This window comes from Neophocaena asiaeorientalis, unplaced genomic scaffold (genome assembly GCF_003031525.2).
Source record: "Neophocaena asiaeorientalis asiaeorientalis breed wild unplaced genomic scaffold, Neophocaena_asiaeorientalis_V1.1 scaffold139, whole genome shotgun sequence".
Lineage (NCBI taxonomy): Eukaryota > Metazoa > Chordata > Mammalia > Artiodactyla > Phocoenidae > Neophocaena > Neophocaena asiaeorientalis.
The window spans coordinates 78,790-106,381 of record NW_020172778.1 but is presented as its reverse complement, the minus strand read 5'-3'; the positions used below and the strand labels follow the sequence as shown (position 1 = coordinate 106,381).

The following is a 27,592-nucleotide window of genomic DNA, read 5'->3' as shown; positions in this document are numbered from 1 at the left end:
CAAATCAAGCCTTGGTAAATTTAAGAAAATTGAAATCCCATCAAGTATCTTTTCTAACCACAGTGCTGTGAGACTATATATCTATTAGAGGAAAAAAACCTGTAAAAAATGCAAACACATGGAGGCTATACAATACACTACTTAATAACCAAGGGATCACTCACTGTTTGCAGATGACATGATACTATACATAGAGAATCCTAAAGATGCTACCAGAAAATTACAAGAGCTAATCAGTGAATCTGGTAGAGTAGCACATACAGTATTAATGCACAGAAATCAAGGAAACACTTGTACCGTTTACCACTGCCGCAAAAAGAATAAAATACCAAGGAATAAACCTACCTACAGAGACCACAACCTGTATGCAGAAAACTATAAGACACTGATGAAAGATATTAAAGATGATAGAAACAGATGGAGAGATATACTATCTTCTTGGATTGGAAGAATCAACATTGTGAAAATGACTATACTACCCAAAGCAATCTACACATTCAGTGCAATCCCTATCAAACTACCAATGGCATTTTTCACAGAAGTAGAACAAAAAATTTCATAATTTGTATGGAAACACAGAAGACCCCAAATAGTCAAAGCAATCTTGAGAAAGAAATACGGAACTGGAGGGATCAGGCTCCTGTACTTATACTAGAAAGCTACAGTAATCAAGACTGTATGGTACTGGCACAAAAATAGAAGTATAGATCAATGGAACAGGATAGAAAGCCCAGAGATAAACCCACGCACATAAGGTCACCTTATTTTTTTAAAGGAGGCAAGAATATACAATAAAGAAAAGACAGCCTCTTCAATAAGTGATGCTGGGAACACTGGACAGGTATGTTTAAAAGAATGAACTTAGAACACTCCCTAACACCATATACAAAAATAAACTCAAAATGGATTAAAGACCTAAATGTAAGGCCAGACACTATAAAACTCTTAGAGGAAAACATGGGTAGAATGCACTATGATGTAAATCACAGAAAGATCCTTTTTGACCCACCTCCTAGAGAAATGGAAACAAAAATAAACAAATGAGACCTAATGAAATTTAAAAGCTTTTGCACAGCAAAGGAAACCAAAAACAAGATGAAAAGACAACCCTCAGAACGGGAGAAAGTATTTGCAAATGAGGCAACTGACAAAGGATTAATCTCTAAAGTTTACAAGCAGCTCATGCAGCTCAATATCAAAAAACAAACAACCCAATTCAAAAATGGGCAGAAGACCTAAATAGACATTTCTCCAAAGAAGAAATACAGATTGCCAGCAAACACATGAAAGGATGCTCAACATCACTAATCATTTAAGAATTGCAAATCAAAACTACAGTGAGGTATCACCTCACATAGGTCAAATGGCCTTCATGAAAAAATCTACAAACAATAAATGCTGGAGAGGGTGTGGAAAAAAGGGAACCATCTTGCACTGTTGGTGGGAATGTAAGTTGATACAGCCACTATAGAGAACAGTATGGAGGGTCCTTTAAAAACTAAAAATAGAACTACCATATGACCTAGCAATCCCACTACTGGGCATATACCCTGAGAAAACCATAATTCAAAGAGAGTCATGTACCCCAATGTTCATTGCAGCTCTGTTTACAATAGCCAGGACATGGAAGCAACCTAAGTGTCAATCGACAGATCAATGGATAAAGAAGTTGTGGCACATATATACAATGGAATATTACTCAACCATAAATAGAAACGAAATTGAGTTATTTGTAGTGAGATGGATGGACCTAGAGTCTGTCATACAGAGTGAAGTAAGTCAGAAAGAGAAAAGCAAATACTGTATGCTAACACATATATATGGAATCTGAAAAAAAAAAAAAGGTTCTGAATAACCTAGGGGCAGGACAGGAAGGAATGAAGATGCGGACATGAGAATGGACTTGAGGATACGGGGTGGGGGAAAGGTAAGCTGGCATGAGTGAGAGAGTGACATGGACATATATACACTACCAAATGTAAAATTGGTAGCTAGTGGGAAGCAGCCACATAGCACAGGGAGATCAGCTCGGTGCTTTGTTACCACCTAGAAGGATGGGATAGGGAGGGTGGGAGTGAGATGCAAGAGGGAGGAGGTATGGGGGTATATGTATATATATGGCTGATTCACTTTGTTATAAAGCAGAAACTAACACACCATTGTAGAGCAATTATACTCCAATAAAGATGTTAAAAAAAGAAAAAAAAGTCAATTGCAGAAACAAAAACAAAACCTCGATTAAATCCTGGGCATGGGACCTGAATAGACAGTTTTCCAAAGAAGACATTCAAATGGCCATCAGGTACAAGAAAAGGTGCTCAACATCACTAATCATCAGAGAAATGCAAATCGAAATCACAGTGGTATATCCCCTCACACCTGTTCGAATGGCTAGCAATAAAAAGACAAAAGTGTTGTGGAGAATATGGAGAAAAGGGAGCTCTTGTGCACTGTTGGTGGGAATGTACATTGGTACAGACATTTATGGAAAAACAGTATGAATATTCCTAAAAATTTTTTTAAAAATAGAACTGCCGTGTGATCCAGCAATCCCACTTCTGGGTATATATCCAAAGGAATTGAAATCAATATCTCATAGAGATATCTACAACCCAGTGTACCTTGCAGAATCATCTGTGAAAGCCAATTGGAAGCGATGTAAGTATCTGTCAACAGATGAACAGACAAAAAAGCAGTAGGATATATGTACAATGGAATACTATTCAGCCATGGGAAAGAAGGAAATCCTGCCGTTTGTAACAACTTGAATAAAATTTGAAGGTATTATGCGAAGTGAAATATGTCAGAGAAAGACAAATACTGTATATCACTTATATGTAGGATCTAATACAACCAAACTCAGAGAAACTGGCAGTAGTGTGGTGGTTACTAGGGGCCAGGGGTTGGGTGAAATGGGAAGATATCAGTCAAAGGGTACAAACTTTCATTTATAAGATTATCAAGTTCTGGGGATCTATTGTACAGCCTGGTGATTATAGCTAATAATAATGTATTACATACTTGAATGTTGCTGAGAGTAAATCTTTATAATGTTCTCACCACAAAAAAGAAATGGTACTTGTGTGCCTGGATGGAGGTGTTAACTAATGCTGTGGTAGTAATCATTTTGCAATGTATAAATGAATCAAATCAACACCTTGTATAACTTAAACATATACAATATTCTATGTCAATCATACCTCAATAAAGCCTGGGAAAAAGTTAAAACAACTCTGTAAGTTTCTGATTACAAATACAATCAGTCCCCCATATCTACAACTTCTGCATCCATGGATTCAACCATCCTTGGATCAAAAATATTTTTTAAAAATTCCAGAATATTTCAAAAAGCAAAACTTGAATATACCATGCACTGGTAACTATCTATATAAGATTTATATTGTATTTACTACTATTTATGAAACATTTACATTGTATTAAGTATTATAAATAACCTAGAGATGATTTAAAGTATAGGGGAGAATGTGAATAAGTTATATGCAAATATTATGCATAATTTTATATAATGGCATCCTCAGATTTTGGTATCTGTCGTGGGGTGGGGTGGGTCCTAGGACCAGTCCCAGAGGATACCAGGGACAACTGTAAATTACATTATATTGGAGGAAGTATCTAACAGTATCTAAATAGGTATATGATAATCATATCCACTGCAATAATTGAAAATCATTATTCAGTGTGCATTGGGTCATATGTCCTAGGGTTCATTGAGAAATAAGACACACATGGTCTTTAAAATTAGTATGTGGATGTAATTATCTTGGACATGTAAGTGCACAACAGAGGCAAAGTGTTAGATGACTTTGTAGGAAGAGAGAATCAAATAAGCTGTGAGGAAATGTGACACTACATCAGGTGTATATTTGTGACCGCATAGTGTTTAAATTTGGCCATTTGGTAACATAATTATGGAATTTTGCTGAGTGCCCTTAAAAGTATGTTAACCAAAATGAATAAAGGTTTATTCTCTATCAGAATCATGATTGAGTAGTTTGAAGGTGTCCACCTAATTTATTTATCTGCCACTGATTGAGAAAATAAAATGTGTCAGAAATGGTTCTATAAACATACAGAAATGTTCTTTACCTCAATACATTATAAATAGAGAAAAAATAATGATTGAGACCACAATATGGTATGAGAGCTATATACAATTTGTTACCATTAGGCTCAAGTATACTTAAGTCTACATAAGCATAATGATATGTTAACATGTATATAACATCAATATGATATTAATTTTCTATTATAATTCCAGAGAACTTCCTACACCAAACTTAAGTATGGGAAAGAGTAAGCTCAATTGCATTTCTAGGCCAATTTATTTTCTCACATTTTCCAAGTTCAAATGATCCCTTCTTGTTGGCCCATCTCTTTTTTCTTGTCTCATATTGTTTGGTACCAGAATGAGCACTTCTGTTATCAAGGTCTGCATTTGCAAGCGAGTTTAACCTTATTGTAAAGCAAACAAATTAACCAGAGGAGATCAGGAAAGAATGCAAAAAAATTTCCATACATATGCAGAGGAAAGAGAACAAAGGGAAACTTTTTAAAAATTAATTAATTAATTTGTTTATTTATTTATTTATTTTTGGCTGCGTCGGGTCTTGGTTGCTGTGTGCGGGCTTTCTCTAGCTCCTGCAGGCAGGGGCTACTCTTTGTTGAGGTGCGCAGGCTTCTTATTGAGGTATTCTTGGTTGCTGTGTGCGGGCTTTCTCTAGCTCCTGCAGGCAGGGGCTACTCTTTGTTGAGGTGCGCAGGCTTCTTATTGCGGTAGCTTCTCTTGTTGCGGAGCACAGGGTCTAGGCGGGCGGGCTTCAGTAGTTGTGGCATACGGGCTTAGTAGTTGTGGCTCGTGAGCTCTAGAGCACAGGCTCAGTAGTTGTGGTGCACGGGCTTATGTTGACATGTTGCACATGCTGCTCCATGGCGTGTGGGATCTTCCCGGACCAGGGCTCGAACCCGTGTCCCTTGCATTGGCAGGCGGATTCTTCTCCACCAGGGAAGCCCCGAGGGAGACTTTTAAAACTAAAATATTTCTAACCTCTCATAATTTAGCGTTTATAGCCTGGAAGCTCAGTTTCATAAACAATTGCTGGTCCCACGATGAAATTTGCCATCTTTCCCTTGCAGGTTTAAAGGGTATTTTTCATTCTGTTTCTTTCTCTTTCTAACACAAGCAAAAAGTTACACAAGCTGAGAGTGAAGCAAAAATCAAAGCCTAGAAGTATGTATCCTTCCCTCCAAACCATGGTTAATCACTAATTTCCTCGCAATAGTCAGCAGAGACATTAAATACAGCAGAGGAGATGGACTTCCAGAATGGCAACATGAGGACCCGAGTAAGTTGTCCTCCCAGGAAAATAATGAAATTACTGTCGAAACACTGAAATTAACTATTTCAGCATTCAGGAAATTAACCAACGAAACAGAATAAATTGAAAAATCCTTTATTCAAGAAAAATTACTGAACCTCTGTAAGAGAGCATTGCTTGTGGTGTTTCAACTTGGGTCTATTCCCATGGCCTTTCAGTTTCCCTCCTACCCCATCTCTCAGGTGCAGTAGCTCTGGAAAACTGATAGACTCACAGCCAATGGGGAGCGCTAACCTCTTTTGGATCTCAATTATAGGACCCACCTCCCATTAGCAGTGAATTTTTCCATTGAACTCCGTTTCCAAGATATGTGGCTGTTTGACATGACTCACAGCTCATTTCAGTAGGAAGGGAAAAAAAGCCCTATCTCCTGGGCATTACTAAAAAGTATAGCAATCACCCTGAAACATCATGGATGTTTAAGGCTGTGATTTCTGTTGTGGTAAACAAAAACCCAGCATTCCCCCCAAAACATTAAAAGAAGGTAGTAATGAATTAGATAATCACAGGGGACTTTACAAAGCTTCAACGTATTCCTGCAGATCTAGAAGGCTACGCATAGGCAAAAGGTTGTACACATTTCCAGGATAGAACTGGGATAGGAAAAGACCACTGGCTGACCTTGAGCCATACCCAAGCAAGAAGTGAAAGCTAAAGCTGGCTTATAAACTGCCTGAAGTTCAAAGGTGTGCCTTCACGCAGAGAACTCTTTGGCAAAAGATGGAAATCAAGGCTTTTAAGGAAATTTCCTGACCAATTAATGAATGACCACTAAATTATAGTGACCCAATGAACCCAGGAAGCCAGGCTTAAAAATTTTTTTAATGCAAATATTAAAAAAAAAGGAAAACTCCATGCTGTGTACCACAGACAATGCACAATATACAGAATTCATACAGAAGAGTGGCTAAACAAACAGAAGTAACAAGAAAAATAACAACAACAAAAATAAATATTTATTTTAATAAATTTATCTGAGAACAAACCTTGGAGGAAGGGATCTGACACTAGAATTGTTAAAATATATTACAAAAATGTCCAGTTTTCCAAAAAAACAATTACATGATACCCAAAGAAACAAGAAAGTTTTCTACATACATGGCAAAAAAAAAAAAAAAAAAAATAGCCAACAGAAAACGTCCCTAATCTAAAAGTGTGTGAGCTATATTTTTAAAATGGAAAAATTTTATGGTATATAAATTTTACCTCAATAAAACAATAATATAACATATACATTTAGATGTTGAAATTAGGCTTACTTTACACTAACATCATTGCATAGAATTACAATTGTGCCTAAACTAAGGATAATGAATTATATATAATTTTCAATAGCCCTTGTCAAAAAGAACATAGGGATTTGCAAAGGTTTATGTTTTAAACATTACAAAGCCATAAAACGAATGTATACCAACCTTCCGTCTGCTACCATTTAGGTGAGCATTTCAATTGACACTTTTTGCTTAGTGATTTTCTAAAACAAGAGTAAATTAGACCCCTTAAACACTGAATATGCATTTCTATGCTTTAACACATAGACTAGCCATCCATTTTATACTTTTGGTAGACAATTGTTTTCATACATGAGTATGTAAAAGTAACACACAGTTTCGATCCAGTTTTGCATTTTAAACTACGGTGGAAGGTGGATTTTTTTTTTCCTAAAGGAACATATCAATCTTAAAATGTACCACACTGTAAATAGTGTGCGTAAAATTGTGTCTCAGCAGGATAACCAGACTGAAAGTTTGGGGACTGATATGTTCCTCTGGTAAAAATGCCGCTCAATGAGTTAGCAAAATTTAAGAGTAGAACAATAAGAGATAATGTAACATGTTCTAAGTACATTGTGAAAAAATAATGTTCTCCTTTTCACCTCCACCATGTAGTCCGTCATCTGTGTACCTAGCTATACTAATCAGAGACATTTGTTCAAAAGGCAGTGATGGTGAAATGTAAACATACATGCCAAGCTGCAGAGATATAACCATGCAAATCCAGATCATGTGCAAGATAGATCATACATAGTTATCATTCACGGGCCATTTGAACAAAGAAATAAGTTTTTCTTTTAAAGAAAATAAAGCTGTAAAGTTATATCTGAATTATAAAATGAAAGTTAAAGCTTGATCTTTGCATTTGAAAATGTCCGAAATTATTTAAGGCACCTGGAAGTCAGGTAAAAAATATACCTCAAGCCCCCAGGAATACGGAGAAAGTATTTGGAAAATGGAGGCAGCGGCTTGCAAGATATTTTAATGGATTTATAAAAGCTCATGTCTGTAAGAGACTTTTCTTTACTCAAGAAAATGTCATGGAGATGTAGTTACAGACAGTGGTTATGAACAATAGAGTAATTCATAGCTTTCTTTCTGCAATTCCTGTGGTCTCTTTGTCAAACTGCTTGTTTACATGTATGATTGTCTCCAGACATATGAAGTTAGGTGACAATACATGTGAACTTGTGTTGCTCATACAGCTTTCACACACCAACTAGCTTAGAAGTATCCTTAATCTAAAGAATCTTTATGTAGTTGTTCAGCTAAAGTTTGTAAGAAAAAAATGTAGATAGTTTAAAATTAGCCGTGGATTGAAAGTAAGTACATAGCTGTAATTCACTTATTAAACTTCTCACTTGCCCTCTTGACATTAAAAAAGAATATGTTTATTTGAGTGGAAATGTGTTGATAATTTACCTTAAATTAAGTAAAATAGAAAATAAGAGAGGGACAAAGAGGCAGAGAAAACAGTCTAGTAGCTTTATGGCTTAGATATGCTTCCATAAGTGTATTATTTGAAGGACTTTTCTCCCTGGCATTTATAAGGAAGGAATTTAGTTCAGTAATTTCATCATTAAGACCTACAGAGTCTTAGACAAATTCAATTTTGATACTTCTTTCTAAAGCTTATTAAGTGTATAAAAATTTAACATTTATTAAATGTATTTACATTTTTCATTCTTATTTTTACCATGAATAATATTGTGTTAATAACGGTGCACAGTTAGGTGGGTTAATAGAGGTGTAAAGTCATTGTAACAATACCTGATGCATAAATTGTTGGTATGATTATTATTATTAAGGTAGTTCACCCCTAAGTGATGTGTTAAAATAAGTGAGGTTTGCCTTAGTGCTCTCTCATCTTCCTTTTTATCAGTCTTTTCCTTTCTATTCCCTGTCCCTCAATACTTTTCTCTTGATTACTTTGTATTTATTTAAGGATATTGATCTCCCTGGTAACTATTTCCTTTATCCAAAAAAAAAAAAATTAAGAAAACAATTCCATTTACAATAGCATAAAAAAGAATAAATTATTTAGGAATGAATTTACCCAAGAAGGTAAAAGATCCATACACTGAAAACTACAAAACTTTAATGAAGGAAATTGAAGAAGACACAAATAAATGAAAAGATACCTCCTTGTTTGTGGATTGGAAGAATTAATATTGTTAAAATATTTCTAATACCCAAAGTGATTTACAGATTCAAAACAATTCCTATCAAAATTCTAATGGCATTTTTTCACAGAAATAGAAAAATCCTAAAATTCATATGGAACCACAAAAGACCTCAGATATCCAAAGCAATCCTGAGAAAGAAAAACAAAGCTGGAAACATCACACTTCCTAATTTCAAATTATATCACAAAGCTATAGTAATCCAAACAGTATGATAATATTATAGACATATAGGCCAAAGGAACACACTAAACAGCTCAGAAATAAACCCATAAGTATACAGTCAACTAATTTTTGACAAGCATGTCAGAAATACAAAATGGGGAATAGATAGTCTTTTCAATAAATGATAATGGGAAAACTGTATACCCAGGTGCAAAAGAATAAAATTAGACCCATACCTTATATCATACACAAACATCAACTCAGAATGAATAAAAGGCAAACTTAAGACTTGAAACCATAAAATTCCCAGAATAAAATGAGGAAAAAACTACTTGACCTCAGTCAGCTATAAAACAACATGGATGAAACTTAAGGGTATTATTCTAAGTAAAATAGGGAGTCACAGAAGGACAAATACTGCGGATTCCACTTATGTGGCATTTAAAGTAGTCAAACCCATTGAAGCAAATAATAGAATGCTTCTTGGTAGGGACTGGGGATAAGGAGAAATGGGAGTTGTTAATCAATGTGAATTAAATTTCAGTTGAACAAGTGAGATCTGTTGTATAATGCTGTGCCTATAGATAACAATACTATATTATACACTTAAAAATCTAAGAGGGTAAATCTACTCTTAAGTGTTCTCAAGTAAATAAATATTTTAAAAACTTTAAAAAATAATTGGAAACAAAATTACTAATGGCAATAAAGAATTACACATGAACATGATTGAAAAGTGATTTGAAGATGTATGTCTAGGCCTGGCACTCTTAATCTTAGGCAAGTCATTTAACTGCCTAACTCCCATATCTTCATCTTTAAATAGGATAGAAAAAGTGGATTATCTAAGGCCTATGTTATAAAATTGAGTGTTTATAACTATCATTTTATAAGTACAAAATAAGAACAATCCACATAGGGAATATGTTTCTTTTATGATAAATGTTGACATTTTTAATATTGTTATAAAATACTTTTCCTTTCTGGAAGGACAGTTGTAGATCAGGATAGCTACCAATCTAAGGCACTATTTTAAAGCCAAGTGAGACACATTTTCAAAGATAAAAATCCTGTACAATTCTGGTAGGAAAAAAAATTGCGATTTTTCACTTATTACAGGGAATACTGAGTGTTGAGCAATATGGGTGTCCTCTATCTGATCCTAGGAAAATCCTAGAATAAACAAATACGAATAGACAGTAAGTGGCCGTTATTATTAATACTATTAATAATTTCTCTTCTTTAGTTTATATGATTTCAGTAACTTATGCCACTGAAATATCTTACCTATTAAAATGATAATATGATAAGTCTTTTTGTGTAACGCCTCAGCAACAAATAACCTCATATTTTCAGTGTCTAGTAAGATAGTTTATTTCTCACCCATATAATATGTCATATTTTATGGATTGGTTGTAGATATGATTTGCAAATCCAGCACCCTTGATACTGTACATGCTGATTTTGTAGCATAGGAAAAGTGCAAGGCAGATGATGGAAACATAGTAGCTTTTAATGCTTCTACTTAAATGTTGTGTATGTCACATGTGTTCATGACTATTGGCCAACATAAACCATGTGACTAAGCCCAATATCAGTTGGGTAAAGAGGTATACCACTTCCTAAAGAGGCACTACAAAAGACATTTCAGGGCTTCCCTGGTGGCGCAGTGGTTGAGAGTCTGCCTGCCGACGCAGGGGACACAGGTTCGTGCCCCGGTCCGGGAAGATCCCACATGCCGCAGAGCGGCTGGACCCGTGAGCCATGGCCACTGAGCCTGCGCGTCCGGAGCCTGTGCTCCGCAATGGGAGAGGCCACAACAGTGAGAGGCCCGCGAACTGCAAAAAAAAAAAGACATGTCAATGGGTAGGTATGATGCTTTCAAACGAAAGGGGATAAATATTTGATCAATAACAACAATCTACCATGGCTACTTTTCCCCAACTTAATCAATATTCTTAAGTAGGCACAATTTCAATGGTATCGTATGTATTACTTCAGAGGTGTAGATTTTTGTTTATTCACTTATAAGGTCTCAACTTATAATACCTACTGAATTTGAATTTGTGCTAATGTTGCTGATTTGATATGGATTCAGAAATTTAATTTAAAAGTGCAGTTTTGGATTTAAAATACTTATATTTCAAGATATTCCTGACACACATTTGTTATAATTGACATATTAAAGAAATTAATTTATCTAAAACCTGAGGGTATCTTAAATTTTGTACGCTTCTTATTCTTTAAATGGAAGAAGTAGTATTTCTTCTTGAGGGATTAGAACCAAAAGAGAATTTGACTCAACTTTCTTTCATTTGACTTTGAAGAAGGAAGTCTAAATAAGAGAAACTATGTCCTGGAATTGTAGGCTCTGAAGAAGAAATTAATACATCAAATTTTCACAGAAATTATTTTAATGATAATCAGAGAGTTAGCAAATTCAGTTTATGTCTGATTTTCTTTTCCCCCCTAAGGCAAGCACACAGCACATACTTAGAGTTGTAAATATAAGCCTTAAAATGTAAATTTCTAAGCAGAGTATGGCAAAATAGATGAAAGGGTTCCATTAATGTCAGTGGGAGCCATGGAGGTAAATCCTTTTTCCATTTGCGTCAAAAACGAAGCCCTAAGCAAGTTTTGCAAATGGCAAGTTTTGCAAATGGCAAGAGAAATAACAGTTTAGTCATGAAACTATTGCTCTTAGTGTAAATGTATTAATTCATTATACCAACTTCTCTGCTAAAGTCATTTTCTAAATGGTTTCTCAGCCAAAATGCCTGGCATGATGAAAATCTAGATTTTGGTTGTTTCCTTTACCCCCATATTTTGGTAATTCTTTAAAAAATACCCTGCATCAAATATCTTTCAAAAAAAAGTCTTTAAAATTTATGACAGTTTTATTATTTGATAATGTTTTTCATGATAAAAAATAAACCGACAGAATGTGAAGAAAATTCACAATTCTATTGTAAATTCTAAGAAAATTTTGATTAAATTGAGTCATTGTGATAGCTCTAGAACAGGGATCAGCAAACCCTGGCCTGCAGTCTGTTATTTAAATAATGCGTCATTTGTTTACATATTATCTATAGGCTCTACTTTCATGCTACAATGGCAAAGCTGAAATAAAGAAAGGGAAGGGAAGGGAAGGGAAAGGAAAGAAAGGAAGGGAAAGGAGGGGAAGGGAAGGGAAGGTAAAGGAAAGAAAGGAAGGGAAAGGAGGGGAAGGGAAGGGAGGGGAGGGGAGAGGAAAGGAGAAGAGGGGAGGGGAAGGGAGGAGAAAGGAAGGGAAGGGAAAGGGAGGGAAGGGAAAGGAAGGGAGGAGAGGGGAAGGGAGGAGAAGGGAGGGGAAGAAAGGGAAGGTAAAGGAGGGAAGGGAAGGGAGGGGAGGGGAGGGGAAGGGAAGAGAAGGGGAAGGAGGGGAGGGGAAGGGAAGGGAGGGCAGGGGAGGGGAAGGGAATTGGAAGGGAAGTGGAAGGGAAGGAAAGGGAAAAGGGGAGGGGAGGGAAGGGAAGGGCAGGAAAAGAAAGGCAAGGCAAGGCGAGTCTCCTTTTTTTGTAGGACACAGATGCTTGGCTATGTGGCTTAAGCTAAATGATAGAGCCACTCTGTACTCAGCAGATATTTTTTCTTTCTCCCCAGATTCCTACCATCCCATAAAATTGGAACTTCATCCTTTTTAATGGGAACAAGCCTTACCTCTTCCATTCGTTATTCATTGGATGTGTCAGTAATAGGGACATAGTTTGTCAGCCACACCTCTGTTCATATTTCTCTTTGTTAAAATCACACATCTCTTGGTTTCTTTGGCCCTTTTGGGGACACAAGAGTCTGAGATGATAGTACCTTCCATATGGCTCGTTTGAGAAATGTCTGCTATGAAGAACCAAATCTTGCCACATGCAAGCACAAAAGTTAATTTTTGAGGAAAATAATATTAAACTTGATTTTAATCTCCAGTCCAAACCAAGTCCTTCAATTCAGCATTTATAGAAATGTTCAAAATCACTGACGTTTTGATTCCTATTGATTCTTACTGAAATTACTCAGTTGACTGAAAATTTGGAGAGAAGAGAGGAGTGAATAAACATCATTCTCTAACTTCTACACCAACACTTGAACCCCAGCAGTCCTGGAGCTGAGTCTCTCCTGTGTCCCACACCTGGCAAGGAAGAATTGTACTACCAAATGCCCAATCTTTGGTAAAACCAATGTGGTAAGTGGACAAAAATCTGTAAATACACAAAAGGGATATTTCTCTCCTGATAGCACACACTGTGCAGCCCCAAAGCAGGAACTATTTTTTGAAGCATTGAGAAGATAGCTGCTGCTCTTCCATCACTCAGATCTGCCCAAGGGACTATTTTGCTTGGTCAGAAAGAGAAAGAGGTCTTATGAGCCTGTGGAGTAAGCCCTTCTTGGTTCTCTATGATTTGCTTTTCTGAACATAGAAGAGGCTCTCCTCTTACTCTCACTTCCTTGAATTATACAAACCTGGATCAAGACCCAGACAAGGCCTAGGTCTCTTCAGACTCTCTTGGGGTCAAGAGCACACTTGACTGACAAGTGAAAAGGTCAAGATTTCTTTTTGTGGCTGCATTAGAAACCCCATCTCCTGGAGTCTGGGGGAGAATGGATACATGTATACATATGGCTGAGTCCCTTTGCTGTATACCTGAAACTATCACAACATTGTTAATCAGCTATACTCCCATATAAAATAAAAAGTTAAAAAAAAAAAAGAAAGAAACCCCATCTCCTGATTAATGAATTCCACAATTTACACGTAAAGGATGGGAAGACAGGGCCATTTCATGGATGAGTGACCTATGCAATTGCAGAGGACCCCATGATTAGAAGGGCCCAGTGTTAATGTTCTACTATTATTTTGAATTTCTAAATCTCTTTAAAAACAAACGATGCTGCATTTTCATGATGCATAGAGCCCCATAAATCATGTAGCTATCCTGAAGAGAGGTATTAGAAGTCACACTCTTTTTGTTACCAACTCTTCCCCAACAAGGGTCCTCCTGCTTGGTGTCATTTGACCCAATAGAATGAGATCGAGTTCAGTTCAGAAGCAAAGGGAAGTTTTATTCTTTGATTAAAGAACGGAGAGAGCCTTAGGGTTAGGAATGTCGGGGGAGGGATAAATTGGGAGATTGGAATTGAGATATACACACTACTATACATAAAATAGATAACTAATTAGGACCTACTGTGTAACACACGGAACTCCTCTCAATACTCTGTAATGACCTATATGGGGAAAATAATCTTAAAAAGAGTGGATATATGTACGTGTGTATAACTGATTCACTTTGCTGTATACGTGAAACTAACACAACATTGTAAAGCTACTCCAATAAAAATTATTTTAAAAAAAGAGAGAGAGAGGTTTGAGTTTGACCTCTTGAGGCCAGACTGTCCTTGAAAGGCTGTGGGCAGGGCTGCTTTACAGGGTTCTTGCCCGCGGGGCGGGGCGGGGCAGGGCGGAGTTCCCGGCGGGGCCGAGTTCTCCTGGAGCTGGGGCGCACCTACGCTGCTCAAGGCTCCGGATCCTCGGCTCCCAGTGTGCAACGCAGCACGTCTCCACGCAGCCCCGGAGCTGTGTCGGTGCAGCCATTTTAGACTAAGAACTCTGGACTGAAGCGCCGAGACAAAGCCTGTGTGGCACCCTAGGAGCAAGTGAATCTAGATGAAGCGAAAAGGAAAAGGAAAAAAAAAAGGTTAGACTTTATGTTATTACCGAGATTCTATTTTTATTCCCCGGGAATTATTAATGGGCTTTACCTCCTTGGTCTCTTGTCCTGCTCGTCATCCTTGAGAGGAGCTGAGGGGCACTGGTCCGTCTTCTGAAACTGCTTTCTGCTGATTTGGGGTGTTATAGCCGTGGGTAGAGTGGAACTTCCCCCAGCTGCCTTTACGTGTGTTTGATTATCATCGGGTCTCAGCCCTGACTATTGCTGAGCGACCACCATTTCTCTAACCTTCTGGAGACAAAGGACACCAGATAATTTAAGATTCATGGACCAGATATTAGCAGGAGAATAGTGGTCACATGTCAAATTTTTGCTAAAAATGCAGGTTTCTAGGTCTTTTGTCTGTAGGCGAAAGTGTGCCCTGATGTGGAGGCTCACTGCCCTGGCCAGAATCTCCCTGGTCACACTTTTGTTGTTTTTTTAGAAGAGAAGCTTCAGGGCAGAGAGAGTAGTCAAGGGGGTTTGTTGCCCCAGGTTGTCTTCCGGAGGTTGGGATGCTCTTCACTCAAGTGTGAAGCACCCACAGAGTGACCCGCTGCAGCTTTGGGGGCAGAGTGGGTGGTTAGGATCACCAAGTCGAGTCTGCTCCACTTAGCAGTGGGCTGGTCTTGCAGGCCACTGGTTTTCCAGGGTTTTAGGTTCACCCAGTCTCCTTGCTGGAGGGGATGTAAGGCCAAGTTAGTGCGTGCCAGCACCCTGTTACCATATTCCATGAGAGCTTTCATGGTTTCTCCTACGTGAAGGGCATACTGAGTTGTTCCATTTCAAGGGGGGGTTAAGGTGTCCCTTCTCTCAGGCTTGGGGAATGAGTCTACCATACATGAGTTGAAAAGCACTTAGCTTTAACCCCTTGGGGCTAACTGCATGTGGAGCAGGGCAATCAGAAGTAACTGAATCCAATTTTCTTCAGTTTCCTGTCATAGCTTGGGTAAGGCCTATTTCACAGTCTGACTGGATCTCTCTACTTTCCCTGATGATTGAGGTTTCCAGGCTGAATGCAAAGTCCATTTTATGCCCAGGGCACTCATTAGCCACTTAGTCACTTGAGACACAAATGATGGACCATTATCTCTTTCTAGGGATCCTGGGAGCCCAAACCTGGGGATTATTTCTTTTAGTAATGCTTTAGCCACTTCAGCTGCTGTTTCAGTTCTAGTGGGGAATGCTTCTATCCACCCAGAAAATGTGGCTGCTAGCACCAAAAGATACCTGATATTGCCCAATGCTCTCGGTGTGACAGTGAAATCAATCTGCCAGTCCTCTCAGGATATGTCCCTCTGGTCTGAATAGGCCTTATCAGGGGGCCTCTTATGTTGGGGTTGTTACTTTTCATGCCAGGAGCTAACATGACCTCAACTAACCAGTTATATAGGTCTTCCCTCCTGTAGTGAGTTCCTTGATGAGCCTCCCTGATGGCTTGACAAGCTGCAGGTGGGGGAAAGAAGTATTGCCCATGTTCATTAACTAGCCACCCATGGCCTCCTAGATCTCTCTTAAAGCCACGTTTTGGAGATTTGTCTAATTCTTCCTTGGTGTAGATTGGGGAATAATTGGATGGGACTGGTCTTCAAGGCATGAGGAGTAGTTGCCAAGTTCCTGGTTCTAGAGCCACCCTTTCGGCAGTTGTGTCCACTTTGTTGTTTCTCTTTATTATCTCTGCATCTGCCTTTCGGTGACCCCCCTACAATGAATCACTGCCACCTTTTTTAGAAGCTGTGCTGCTTCTAAGAGCTTCAATATGCTTAAGCCATGTTTTACCTGTTTACTCTCCACAGTAAGCATAACATTTAAGATCTTCCCTGGCTCAAGCTCTAAGGCTCAGGTGAGCATATCAGCTCCAACTTTTGGGCAGAAGTTCCTGGGGGTAGGCGTCTTGCTTCTATGACTTGGGTCTGGGAGGTTCCTGCGTATTCCACCAGGCTTTTCCCTCTGTAATGAAACTGCTTCCATCTGTGAACCATTCCTCTGTGATGTTTGGGAGAGGCTCACTTCCTAGGTTGGGGCGACTGGAATAGATCATGTCTATGGTTTCTATACGATCAGGCACCAGGGACCCGTTTCTGTGGGTAGCAGGGTGGCAGGATTTAGCACGTGACAGGTTTTTATGGTAGCCACTGGGTTGTCTAAAAGCATAGCCTGAACTTGAATCAACCTTCTGGGGGATAGCCTTTCTGTTTCCTTAGAACTTGCTAAAGCCTGAACCTAGCATAGAGTTCATAAGGGATTGGCTGACCAAAGGTTAACCTCTCAGCCTCCTTTAGCAGAGTTGCAGCAGCTGCAATGCCCGTAGGCAAGGAGGCCATCCCTTAGCAGTTTGATCAAATTGTTTAGATAGATAAGCTACCACCCAAGTAAGCTAATACTCCAAGGGCAATTCCCCTTCTCTCTTGAATGTAAAAGTCAAAGGGTTTAGCCAAATCTGGGAGGGCCAGGGCAGGGGGCTGAAGTAATTGCTCTTTTTAATTATTGAAAGGCCCCTTCACATTCTGGATTCCATTCAAATGGATCATCATCCTTTCCTTTCAAGTTTTCATATAGAGGCCTAGCTATCCCTAGTTAGGGATCCAGATGTGGCAAAGCCTGGAAACCCCTAAGCTGTCTTCTATTTTTAGGAGGGACAAGGCTACAAACAGCTTCTTTTCTTCCCTGGGGTAGGCTTCTCTGAGAATGAAACCTAGGTAGATAACCCTAGTTTGTGATATTTGAGCCTTTATCTTGGACACCTTATGTCCTTTATTGGCTGGGTGATTCAGGGTAGTTACAGTATTTTAAGTCAGAGGTCTCCTTAGTAGGGCTGGCAATCAGAATGTCACCTGCATACTGGAGGAGGATTCCCTTCTCCAGATGTAGATCTTTTAGGTCTTTAGCTAAAGTTTTCCCAAAGATGGCGGGGGAATTTTTGAACTTTTGGGGCAGGACTACCCAGCAGAATTGTTTTTGTTGTATGTTGAGTCCTGCCACTCAAAAGCAAAAACTTCTTCTGACTCTGGGGCTAATGGAATACAGAAGAAGGCATATTTTAAATCTAATATAGAATATATGGTTCTAATGGATGGTAGAATGGCCAGCAAGGTGTAGGGATTAGGGACTAGTGGATGTATATCCTCTGTGGCTTTATTGACTGCCCTGAGGTCCTGTACCATATGGTACTCCCCATTAGGTTTCTTTATGGGGAGAATGGGAGTATTGCAAGCTGACTGGCATGGTCTAATAGGACCCTGGTCAGTAAGGCTCTGTATGGCAGGGGCAGCGCCCAACAAGGCCTCCCAACAGAGAGTACTGTTTTCTATTGGGCCATGTGTAGCCGGGATTTAGATGGACTGTCACTTACTCTATCCGTCCCCAGGCCCAGACCTTGGGATTTACTCCAGAGAGGTCGACTTGTTCTGTCCCAGGAGATTTGTCCTCAGTCATTAACATTGTCATCTTGTGCCTTTGTCCAGGGGATGCCAATCTCCAGTTTGTCTCCCATTAGGTGGATAGTAGCCCCCTATATACATAAGTTATCTCTTGCTAGCAGGGGCATAGGGCATTCAGGGACATACAGGAAGGAATGGGTGAGCTTGTGTTCACCCAGTTTACATTCTATTGGCTCTGTGAATGCCTGCTCTTGGGCCTTCCCTGTTACTCCCATACTTTTACAGCTCTTGCGACCAAGTTTGCCTGATCTGGTGTTTAGAACTAAGTAAGTGGCACTAAGTGTTGACTAAGAATTTGATAGGCTGTGCCCCTATGTCCAACATCAGCTGGACTCCTCTGGGGTCCATTGGAGTGCCAGCTTAGGAACCCGCTGACCCCATAATTTTAATCTATTTGGGCCATCCGCCTTCCAGGGGAGTGGCCAGGAACTGCCATTTCCATCTCCCTTTGGGAGCAGTAGGGAATTCTCTCTTCCAGTGTCCCTCTTGTTTACATATGGCACACTGACTGGGTCCTAATTTCCTTGGCTTGCTATCTCTCGATGGGGGCTAGGGGTCACTCTCCAGAGTTGAGAATCTCCATGGGCAGTTAGTCCAGATTCCTATGCCAACCCGTTGACATTAGAGGGCAACAGCCAGTGGGTGGGCATGCCTCTGGGCCTTTTCATCCTCTAACTTTTCCTCCTCTATATCTCAGTTATTAAACACCTGGTAGGCAACCTCGACCAGGTAAGAGGTAGGAGGTATCTGGTTCTATTTCCAGTTTCTGATGTCTGTGTCTAATGTCAGGAGCACTTTGGGAAATGAAATACAACCTCAGGGTTGCATTCCCTTCCAAGGACTCAGGGGCAATGGTAGTATAAATTCAGAGGCAGTCCCTAAGGCTCTCTAGGACTGTGAAGGGTTTTCTTTTGACTCCTGATTGATTTTCCTTATCTTATCCCAGTTGACAGGTTTCTTTCCTGCTGCCTGGATTCTCTTTAGGATCATATTTTTATAACGGGTCAGCCTCTGTCTTGCACTCCATTCTCCATTGTCTCAGTGGTCCCTGTTAAGTTTGTTATCTGAGACCTCTTGATTCCCCAATCTGAACATAGCAGGACCTGAATCGTTTCTGTTCTCTTTGTTTGCTTCCTCTCCAGCTTTTGAAAAGACCATGGCCTTTTCGTTCTCTGGTAGGGGTACATTGAGGAGGCTCTGGATGTCAGCCCAGGTGGGGTCATGGGTCTCAGAGATTCTCCTAATCTGGATCTTTCCTCAACCCTTTACCATGACTTTTCCAGTTACACAGATCAGAAGTGGTAAAGGGGATGTATACCTGGACGAGCCCTCCTTCTCCATTGGGGACCTGCCTCAAAGGGAGTTCTTTTTCTGAATTTCACCCCATTTCTTTTGTCTCTGGCATAGCAGGCCCAATTGTAAAATGGTGTTGTAATTTAGAGACCCATTGGCAGGCCAACTTTCCCCATTTCCCAGATGGTAGAGAGGCCAGGCTGTATTCCATAGGAAGATTCAATGTTTGGGGATCAAGGAGTGATACCCGAAAAGCTTCCAGTTCTGGAGGATATACCCTAATGGGCTATCTTTCCTTATGGTAGATATTTGGTTACCCATACCTTAGAGGTTGTTTTGGGTTTGTTTTCATCTACCGAGGGGGTGGCTGGAATAATTTGTTGGCTTGCAAATGTCACAAGATTTAACCCAAATAAGATTTCCAGTTCAGGAAATTTGGAACCAGCGCCAAGCTCCTAATGGATTCCTCAAAAGATCAAAATAGGAGGTGTTCAAATGGCGTGGACTCTGGTATAACTGGGGGTCCCCCTTGAATTCATAACAGCCCGTTCTTGAGACAGCCCCTCCTCAGTCAGAACATCCCACAGGTGGTGAGATGAGACTGCCTCCAGGCCAGAGCAGCTTGGCCATATTAGTTCCTGACCAACTTGGTCCGTTAGGCAGTGGCACAGCTGTCTGAGGAGTGTGTGTGGGGGTCTTCTTTTTCTTCCTTTTGCTTGTAAAGGAGGAGTTTTCAGACTTCCCACTGGGTGAGACCTAAAAGCACAAGGGATTCCCAATGGGTACTTACCAGGTCGCTGGGCAACTGGTATTCTGTGCTGATACTGGGAGGAGAGCCCATGGAATCTCAGTCAATAAAGAATCACCCAAGGTTCTCCTCACAAGCAGAGTGGTGGGGAGGGGGGCGGGAGGCAGGCAATGAATGTTTCCTGGTCTTTCCAGCAGCTCACAGGTCTCCCCAGCCCACTTCAGAGAAACTAGCTCTGATTGGAAGAGGTCAAGTCAGCAGTCATGTACCTACCTTGGGACCCTTTCACACTTGGGCATCCACAGTGCCTTTTCCTGAACTGGATTGAGCATCCTGTTCTGTTTCGTCAGGTGGTCCTTGTTATCTGAGCCTTTTCCCGGTCTTGCCTCTTGGCTCACAGGGCTGGTCATTTCCCTTTACCAAACCAAAAGTGACTATGGAGAGTGCTACCGTTGACGCCTGGAGATTGGCAAGGAGGGAGAAAAGGCCCTGGTGTGGCTGCTACTGACTTGTACAGGGGTCAAGCAGACAGCACTACTGGCAAGGCAGTGGGCAAGACTGCTGTGGCTCCCTCTTGTCCACAGGTCCCCACTGTCCCTTGGACATCCGATACTGTGGGAAGGACAGCCAGAGGAAGGGGGCAGACACAAGTGAGTTTTAGTCTCTGATCCCCACTGATGCCACAGTTTGATCCCCTCATGGGGGTACAGTCTAAATGACTCTGGGGGCTGCACTGTGTGTGTGTCACACCTGAGTGGTTGCTGGGCAGAGCTGCTCTGAATTTGGCCGAAAGCTGCTGCCACTCTACCCCATCAGAGTGTACTCAAAGACCAGAGCCAGTCATCCACATGCAAACCTCCCAGAGCTTCTGCCATCCTCCTGCTGGAGCCCGGGTGAGCCCAGAGCCTAGTAGATAGGTGCGGGCAAAAAGGAAACGGTCACGGTTCGTACCATCTGGGGTGCCAAAATTTGTTACTGACCCTTTTGAGTCAGGCCCCCACAAGGGTCCTTCTGACTACTGAGCCAATAGAAGGAGACCTAGTTCAGTTCAGAAGCAAAGAAAAGTTTTCTTTTTGATCAAAGAGCTCCTTGTGCTGTAGAGTACATGCTCTCCCCGAAAGCTACTCTATAGGTGGAGCTGCTTCATAGAAGGGTTCTTATTAGTGCAGAGGGGGTCCAAGTTCTTGCCAGCCAGGTGCAGGGGTATTGATCACAGCCCTTCAGAATGCAGTGCTGGACACAGCATCTCTGCACCTGGCTGGGCTGGCCATTTCACACTAGAAACTGGTCCGAAGTACTGTGCTGGGTGCAAGGCCTCTGCATGCAGCACCCTGTGAGCAAGAGAGACTAGACTGAACACAAAGGAAAAGAGAAAAGGGTTAGACTTCATTACCCAGATTATGTTGTTATCCCTCGGGGATTGTTAATGGGCTTTGCAGGTAACATTTTGTCAAGTTCAACCAGAAATAAAGATTACTTTGATTTCTGTGTTGTCCCCATGTGTATTTCCCAGTTGCCCCATTACTCAGTTGAAAAAGATTGGTGTCCCTCCTGCCTCACCATCGCCAGGAATAGTTTACCCAGAAATCTCAAGTTACGCAGTTTGTTCAAGCAGATCATCAAATGTCTGTCCATGAATACCTTCCTATAGTCTCAAACTTGCATAATCATGTTTTTAGAAGTAAATCCCCAGCTCTGCTCTATACACGCTTTCAAGGTTCTATATTTCTTTTACTTTGTCACTGTGCCATTTTTGTAAGGAGTTGTCCTTGACCCAGCGGTTGAGGCTGGCATACTGCTGTGTACACATTCCTGTCCGTAGGTTAGAAAAAGATCTGTCAAAAACGAAAGGCTTCATTTTTGAAGAGGGAACCTGCAAGTGCATGTGTGCCTTTTTCCTAAGGTATTATTTTCCCACTTAGTCATGAGGCTGTAACTAACTATGAGGGGATTAGCAGCTATGGTTCACGTACCAACTAAAAGTGACTTCTCTTAGAAGAGAAAGAGGAAAAGGACGAAGGAGGAGAGGAGGAAGAGGAGAGGAGAAACCATATGAGGGTTATAATTAGTGCTACAGTATCTGAAGTATCGAAGTGTTTATTGTTGCTAGCACATAGTTCTAATAGGGTCCAAAATACATAAAGAATTTAATATGTAAAGCATGGTAGTTAATTGTTAGCATTGTTCTCTTACAAAGTTGGTTGCTAGCAAATAGAAAAATATTACAACCAATGTATTTATTCAATATCCTTTTTTCCTTATTTTTATATTTATACTCTTTCAAGAATTTGGTATTAAAAATATTTTTATTTATAAAATTACAATGATATAGGTTTTGCTTATTATTGTTAATTCCATATTTCTTTTTTTTTTTTTTTTTTTTTTTTTTTTTTTTGTGGTAGGCGGGCCTCTCACTGCTGTGGCCTCTCCCGTTGCGGAGCACAGGCTCCGGACGCGCAGGCTCAGTGGCCGTGGCTCACGGGCCCAGCCGCTCCGCGGCATGTGGGATCTTCCCGGACCGGGGCACGAACCCGCGTCCCCTGCATCGACAGGCGGACTCTCAACCACTGCGCCACCAGGGAAGCCCTAATTCCATATTTCTAAAGTATAAGTAGGTAATCCATAGTGGTGCTCTGTTTAAAAAATAAATAAGTAAGGATTAAAGGTACATATGAGCCAAAAACATTGACCAATAATATGAGGAGTAAATGGAATTTTTCTCTCTAATGTGTTTACATCGCACAATGCACCTCTGAAAAAAAATTCCAAGATAAAATCATATCTTTAGAGTATTAAGATAATTTAAGAATCATCTAGATCAAGAAATGACACAGAAGCCTTAAAGAATTTGTGCAAGTTTGTCCAATTTAGTAAAGGCATTTCTGGCCCTAGAACAGTAGTTACCAGCTCTTTTTTTTTCTTTTCTAAAAATATTTATTTATTTGTATTTATTTATTTTTGGCTCCACTGGGTCTTTGTTGCTGCGCACGGGCTTTCTCTAGTTGCAGCAGGCAGGGGCTACTCTTCGTTGTGGTGCGAGGGCTTCTCATTGCAGTGGCTTCTCTTGTGGAGCACGGACTCTAGGCACGCGGGCTTCAGTAGTTGTGGCACATGGGCTCAGTCGTTGTTGCTTGCGGGCTCTAGAGCGCAGGCTCAGTAGTTGTGGTGCAGGGGCTTAGTTGTTCCGCAGCATGTAGGATCTTCCCAGATCAGGGCTCGAGCACACGTCCCCTGCACTGGCAGGCGGATTCTTAACCACTGTGCCACCAGGGAAGCCGTTCATTTTTTTTCTTATTTCATAATAAAAGTAATGCTTCTGTTAAAGCAGTATTGCTCAAAGTACAGAAAGTAGAACACAGTTCCACTGAATATTGTTTTTTACAAAATAAATTGGAGACCATGTCAAATAAGTTCACGAAAAGCTATAGTAACAATTAGAGAATGGAGCTAGCTTGTAGGGCTTTACCCAGTCTTTCCTAAACTAAAATGCGTTGTGAGTCATGAGAAGGATAGAAGACAGAGCATTTCACATAGGTCCCTGGTTTTGAAACATCACTTTATGTTTTCTTTCTGAGAACACATTTTGAGAAGTGTTTCTCTCTTGGAAATGGTTTTATCAAGCAGTCAACAGAATTTCAAAAGTCCTATTGTATTAATACATTTCAGATTCACAAAAGCCTTATGATATGCCATGCACCTTATGCGTAATATGCAGCACACTGACAAACTATTAACTGAAAATCCATGGATACAAGTTTAGGGTTCAAGGAGTACAAATCACTGTTTACTTTTTTGTTCTTATGGAATCTTTGTACTAAAGTAAAAAGTATAGTAATTCAGGACACTCACCTTTAAGTTTTTGAACAGCATTTGGTGCATAATATGTGCTAAAGAATACGTAGCATGAACCACTTGTGAAAGCTGCCCACTTTAGGTTTTTAGGATTTGTCATTAGGTGATTGAAAACACTAGAGGCACATCTTCCCTCTTTAGTCAATGACAGACAAACAAACAAACAAGACAAGCCACACACACACACAGTAGAGGAGGTGATTGGAACTACAAAGACAATTCATAGCAGGTTATCCCTGTTTCCATTTGTACACATTTTTATCTAGTTTTTCTGATTTAGGGTTTTTTTTTTAATTGGGTCCTCTTTTCCAATGCTCTTGATTTCCCGTTGCTCTTTTTTTGGTAAATGTGCATTACTTTTTTCACTCTATTACCCATAAATAGAACGCATTCTAATTGACTCACAAATGATCCCAGAGCACAGAAATATCTTTAAAAGAATATTTCTGAAGTTCAGAGGTTTTTATTTTTTTTTATTTTTTAAGTCAAACAATGAATACTCTGTATCTGGGCTTGTTTCACATTTTACAAGAAGATTAATAGAGATGTGATTAGAGTCAGGTAGTAAGTATTTTTTGGAAAGTGGTTTGGTGTTAGTTTCACATCTCATATTAGCAGATTTGGTGTTAATAAAGTCCCTCTATTGGGATTTGTCTGATATTTTTCTCATGATTAGACTCAAGTTTTGTGTTTTGGGAAGAAAGTCACTGAGGTACAGTGCCATTCTCATCTAGTCGTATACAAAGTACATATTGTCGAGATGACTTATTATGGTTCCTATTGACCTGAGAGAGTGTTTGTCAGGTTTAATCACTTAAAAGTTAGGGTTTTTTCCCCCTTACTTTTCTATACTATATTCTTTGGAAAGAAATTACTATTTACAGCCCATGCTTAAAGGAGTGAGATTAATGATCCACCTCTTGAGGGCAAGGCATCTAAATAAATTATATAAAATTGTTCTGCAAGGGAAAAGCATCTCTTTTTCACCACTTATTCATTCATTTATTTATGTCAGTATTGACTCATAGATATTTATTTTATTCTTTAGGTTATACTCCAGTGACATTTGAGTTTATTTTGTTGCTCAAATTGTCCCAGTTTTAACCATTGGGAACTCTCTCAGTTGGTTCCTCTGTCTCCTTAATATACCCCCATAATTGTGGGGTTTTTCGTTGCTGTTGTTTTTGGTTTTCTTGCACAACTCTTATTTTTCATCAATACAAGATACTCTGGGATCATCTTGTGCATTCTCTGCCCAGTCTTAGAATCTGCCATTTCTCCAAGGAGTCCTGATTCATTTTATTGACGAATGGTATTCGAAACTAAAATCGGAATGCTATGTATTTGTACATTATTTGATACAACTACTCTTTCCCCACTTAAAAGTGATATCCCATGTAAATTCTTGCAATAATGCTGGATAGCATTTATTGAGTAGTTGTTGAGTTCTGGGCAATGTTTTGATTACTTTATCTATATTGCCTCAGTCTCTAAAATAATCCTTTGGTATTAGTACTATTGATTTCCCTACTGTATCCAAGATTGCTCAAGCTCACACAGAATAATCAGTTATGTGATAGGTATTCACACCCATGCAGTCTGACTTGTCTGATGTCATTCGAATCCAAAAATGCTGGTTATTTACTATACTTTTTTTAATGACATTTAGTTCTTTCTCTTTCATCATATTACTTTGTATAGATAGCTATCAGCTTATTATATTTAGAAATTAATTTCTAATTTTGTGGAAGCCTTCCCTAGAAACCCCAATAATATATAGAAGTTAGGTGCCATTCTTCTATTTGCAATACCATGTCACTATATTGTAATTGTACACATTTAAATATCTCTCTTCACCAGTTAATAAACTCCTTAAGTGCTGGAATTCTGGCTTGTATATCCCAAATCCTGTCATAATTTATGGTTGCAGTACATTTGGATAAATGTACATCTTTATGAGGCTGCAAGCAACTAATATAGTTGATTCATATTAATATTTTTAGAAGTAATTTGCAGTCTTTTGGCCAACTTGTAGTTGTTCAATAATTGTTGAGTAAATGAATATGGATTTATGAAAAAAGTCCTATCACTCCTTGTGTGGCTAGCATTTGAATTATTTCTCAAATAGAAAATAAATGCAGAAGGGCTAGGTCTAATTTCATCTAGGTCTTCATGCTAAGAATTTGTTTCTCTAAATAGTATGTGATCCTTCTAGCATTTGAAATTGTTTTAAGGTTCATGGAAGTTTGTTTTGTTCTGTTTTGGTGTGGAATTAATAATTCCTTATTGACCTAATAAACACAAAACTTGTTTTCCTGTATATTTTAACCAAAGTAAATGAGAATATACTTAAAAAAACATTGGGTAAATGGTAAATTTAGAAGAGTTAGGAATACTGGAACAGAAGAGAATTATTTCTGGTACTTAAATATTTATTCATGATTTCTTGTCTCTGGCAAAAAGAAAGGGAGGGAGAGTTAAAAATCAAAGTGGATTTAATTCTTTATCATTATTCAACAAATTCAGTGAACAGAAAAATATAATGGATTTTCTAGGAACAACTTTTGTTATTTGGGAAATGTTAAAGTAGGTTAAAAGAAAAATAGTTATTGACCTAAATATCTCCAGTGTTAGAAGAAATAAATACTTTGCTAAAATCCGTAAATAAAATGGTACTGATTTTATATTATATTTGAAGAATTCACTTTTGATGGAGTTGATCAATCCAAGATGATTTTAATCTATAGAAAAAAATTAGAGAATCATGTTTATTAGATGTTTAACTCTGCATGAGAGAGGATTTCTTATTCAAGTTCCTGCCAATTTTTGCACCCTAGAGTGCCTAGCCCATAAAAGTCACTGAATAGGGCTTCCCTGGTGGCACAGTGTGAGAGTCTGCCTGCAGATGCGGGGGACGCGGGTTCGTGCCCCGGTCCAGGAAGATCCCACATGCGGCGGAGCGGCTGGGCCCGTGAGCCATGGCCAACCAACAAATAAATTCAATATATAAAATTGTTTTCTGATAGTGTGCCCAGAATGTTCTAATATTTCATTTATTATTTCTTTCAGTGAGTTGTAGAAATCTAGTTTACAAATCATTACATTGGCTATTAGCATATTATAAGCTTCAACTTACTCCATCATGCATGAAGAAAAAAATGAAGTCTTAAAACTAATGCATAAATAAATTCATACCAGTGACTCTAGAAGAAGTAGCAGCATTTGTAATTTTGTAAATAGTCCAGTTTATGGCAATAAGCCCATGTTAAATCATTCAAAAAGGATTTGTTGAGCTTATATTTTCTTTGTGCCTAGCATAGCTATAACATCTCCCTCCCTCCCTCTCTCCCTCTCTCTCTCTCTCTCTCTCTCTCTCTGTCTCTCTCTCTCTCTATATATACACACACACACATATATACACATATATGTATATATAATCTATGCTTAATATGCAATATATACAAATATATACATATATACTTTGCTCTTTTTATATTTAA

The 27,592-nt window shown here is 39.3% G+C and overlaps 1 pseudogene; it reads right to left on the bottom strand.

The window, feature by feature from the left end:
• The window catches only part of LOC112396984 (DNA topoisomerase 2-binding protein 1-like), a 101,027-nt pseudogene extending 86,188 nt beyond the window's left edge, over positions 1 to 14,839 (bottom strand).
• Between the last annotated feature and the right edge of the window lie 12,753 nt (positions 14,840 to 27,592).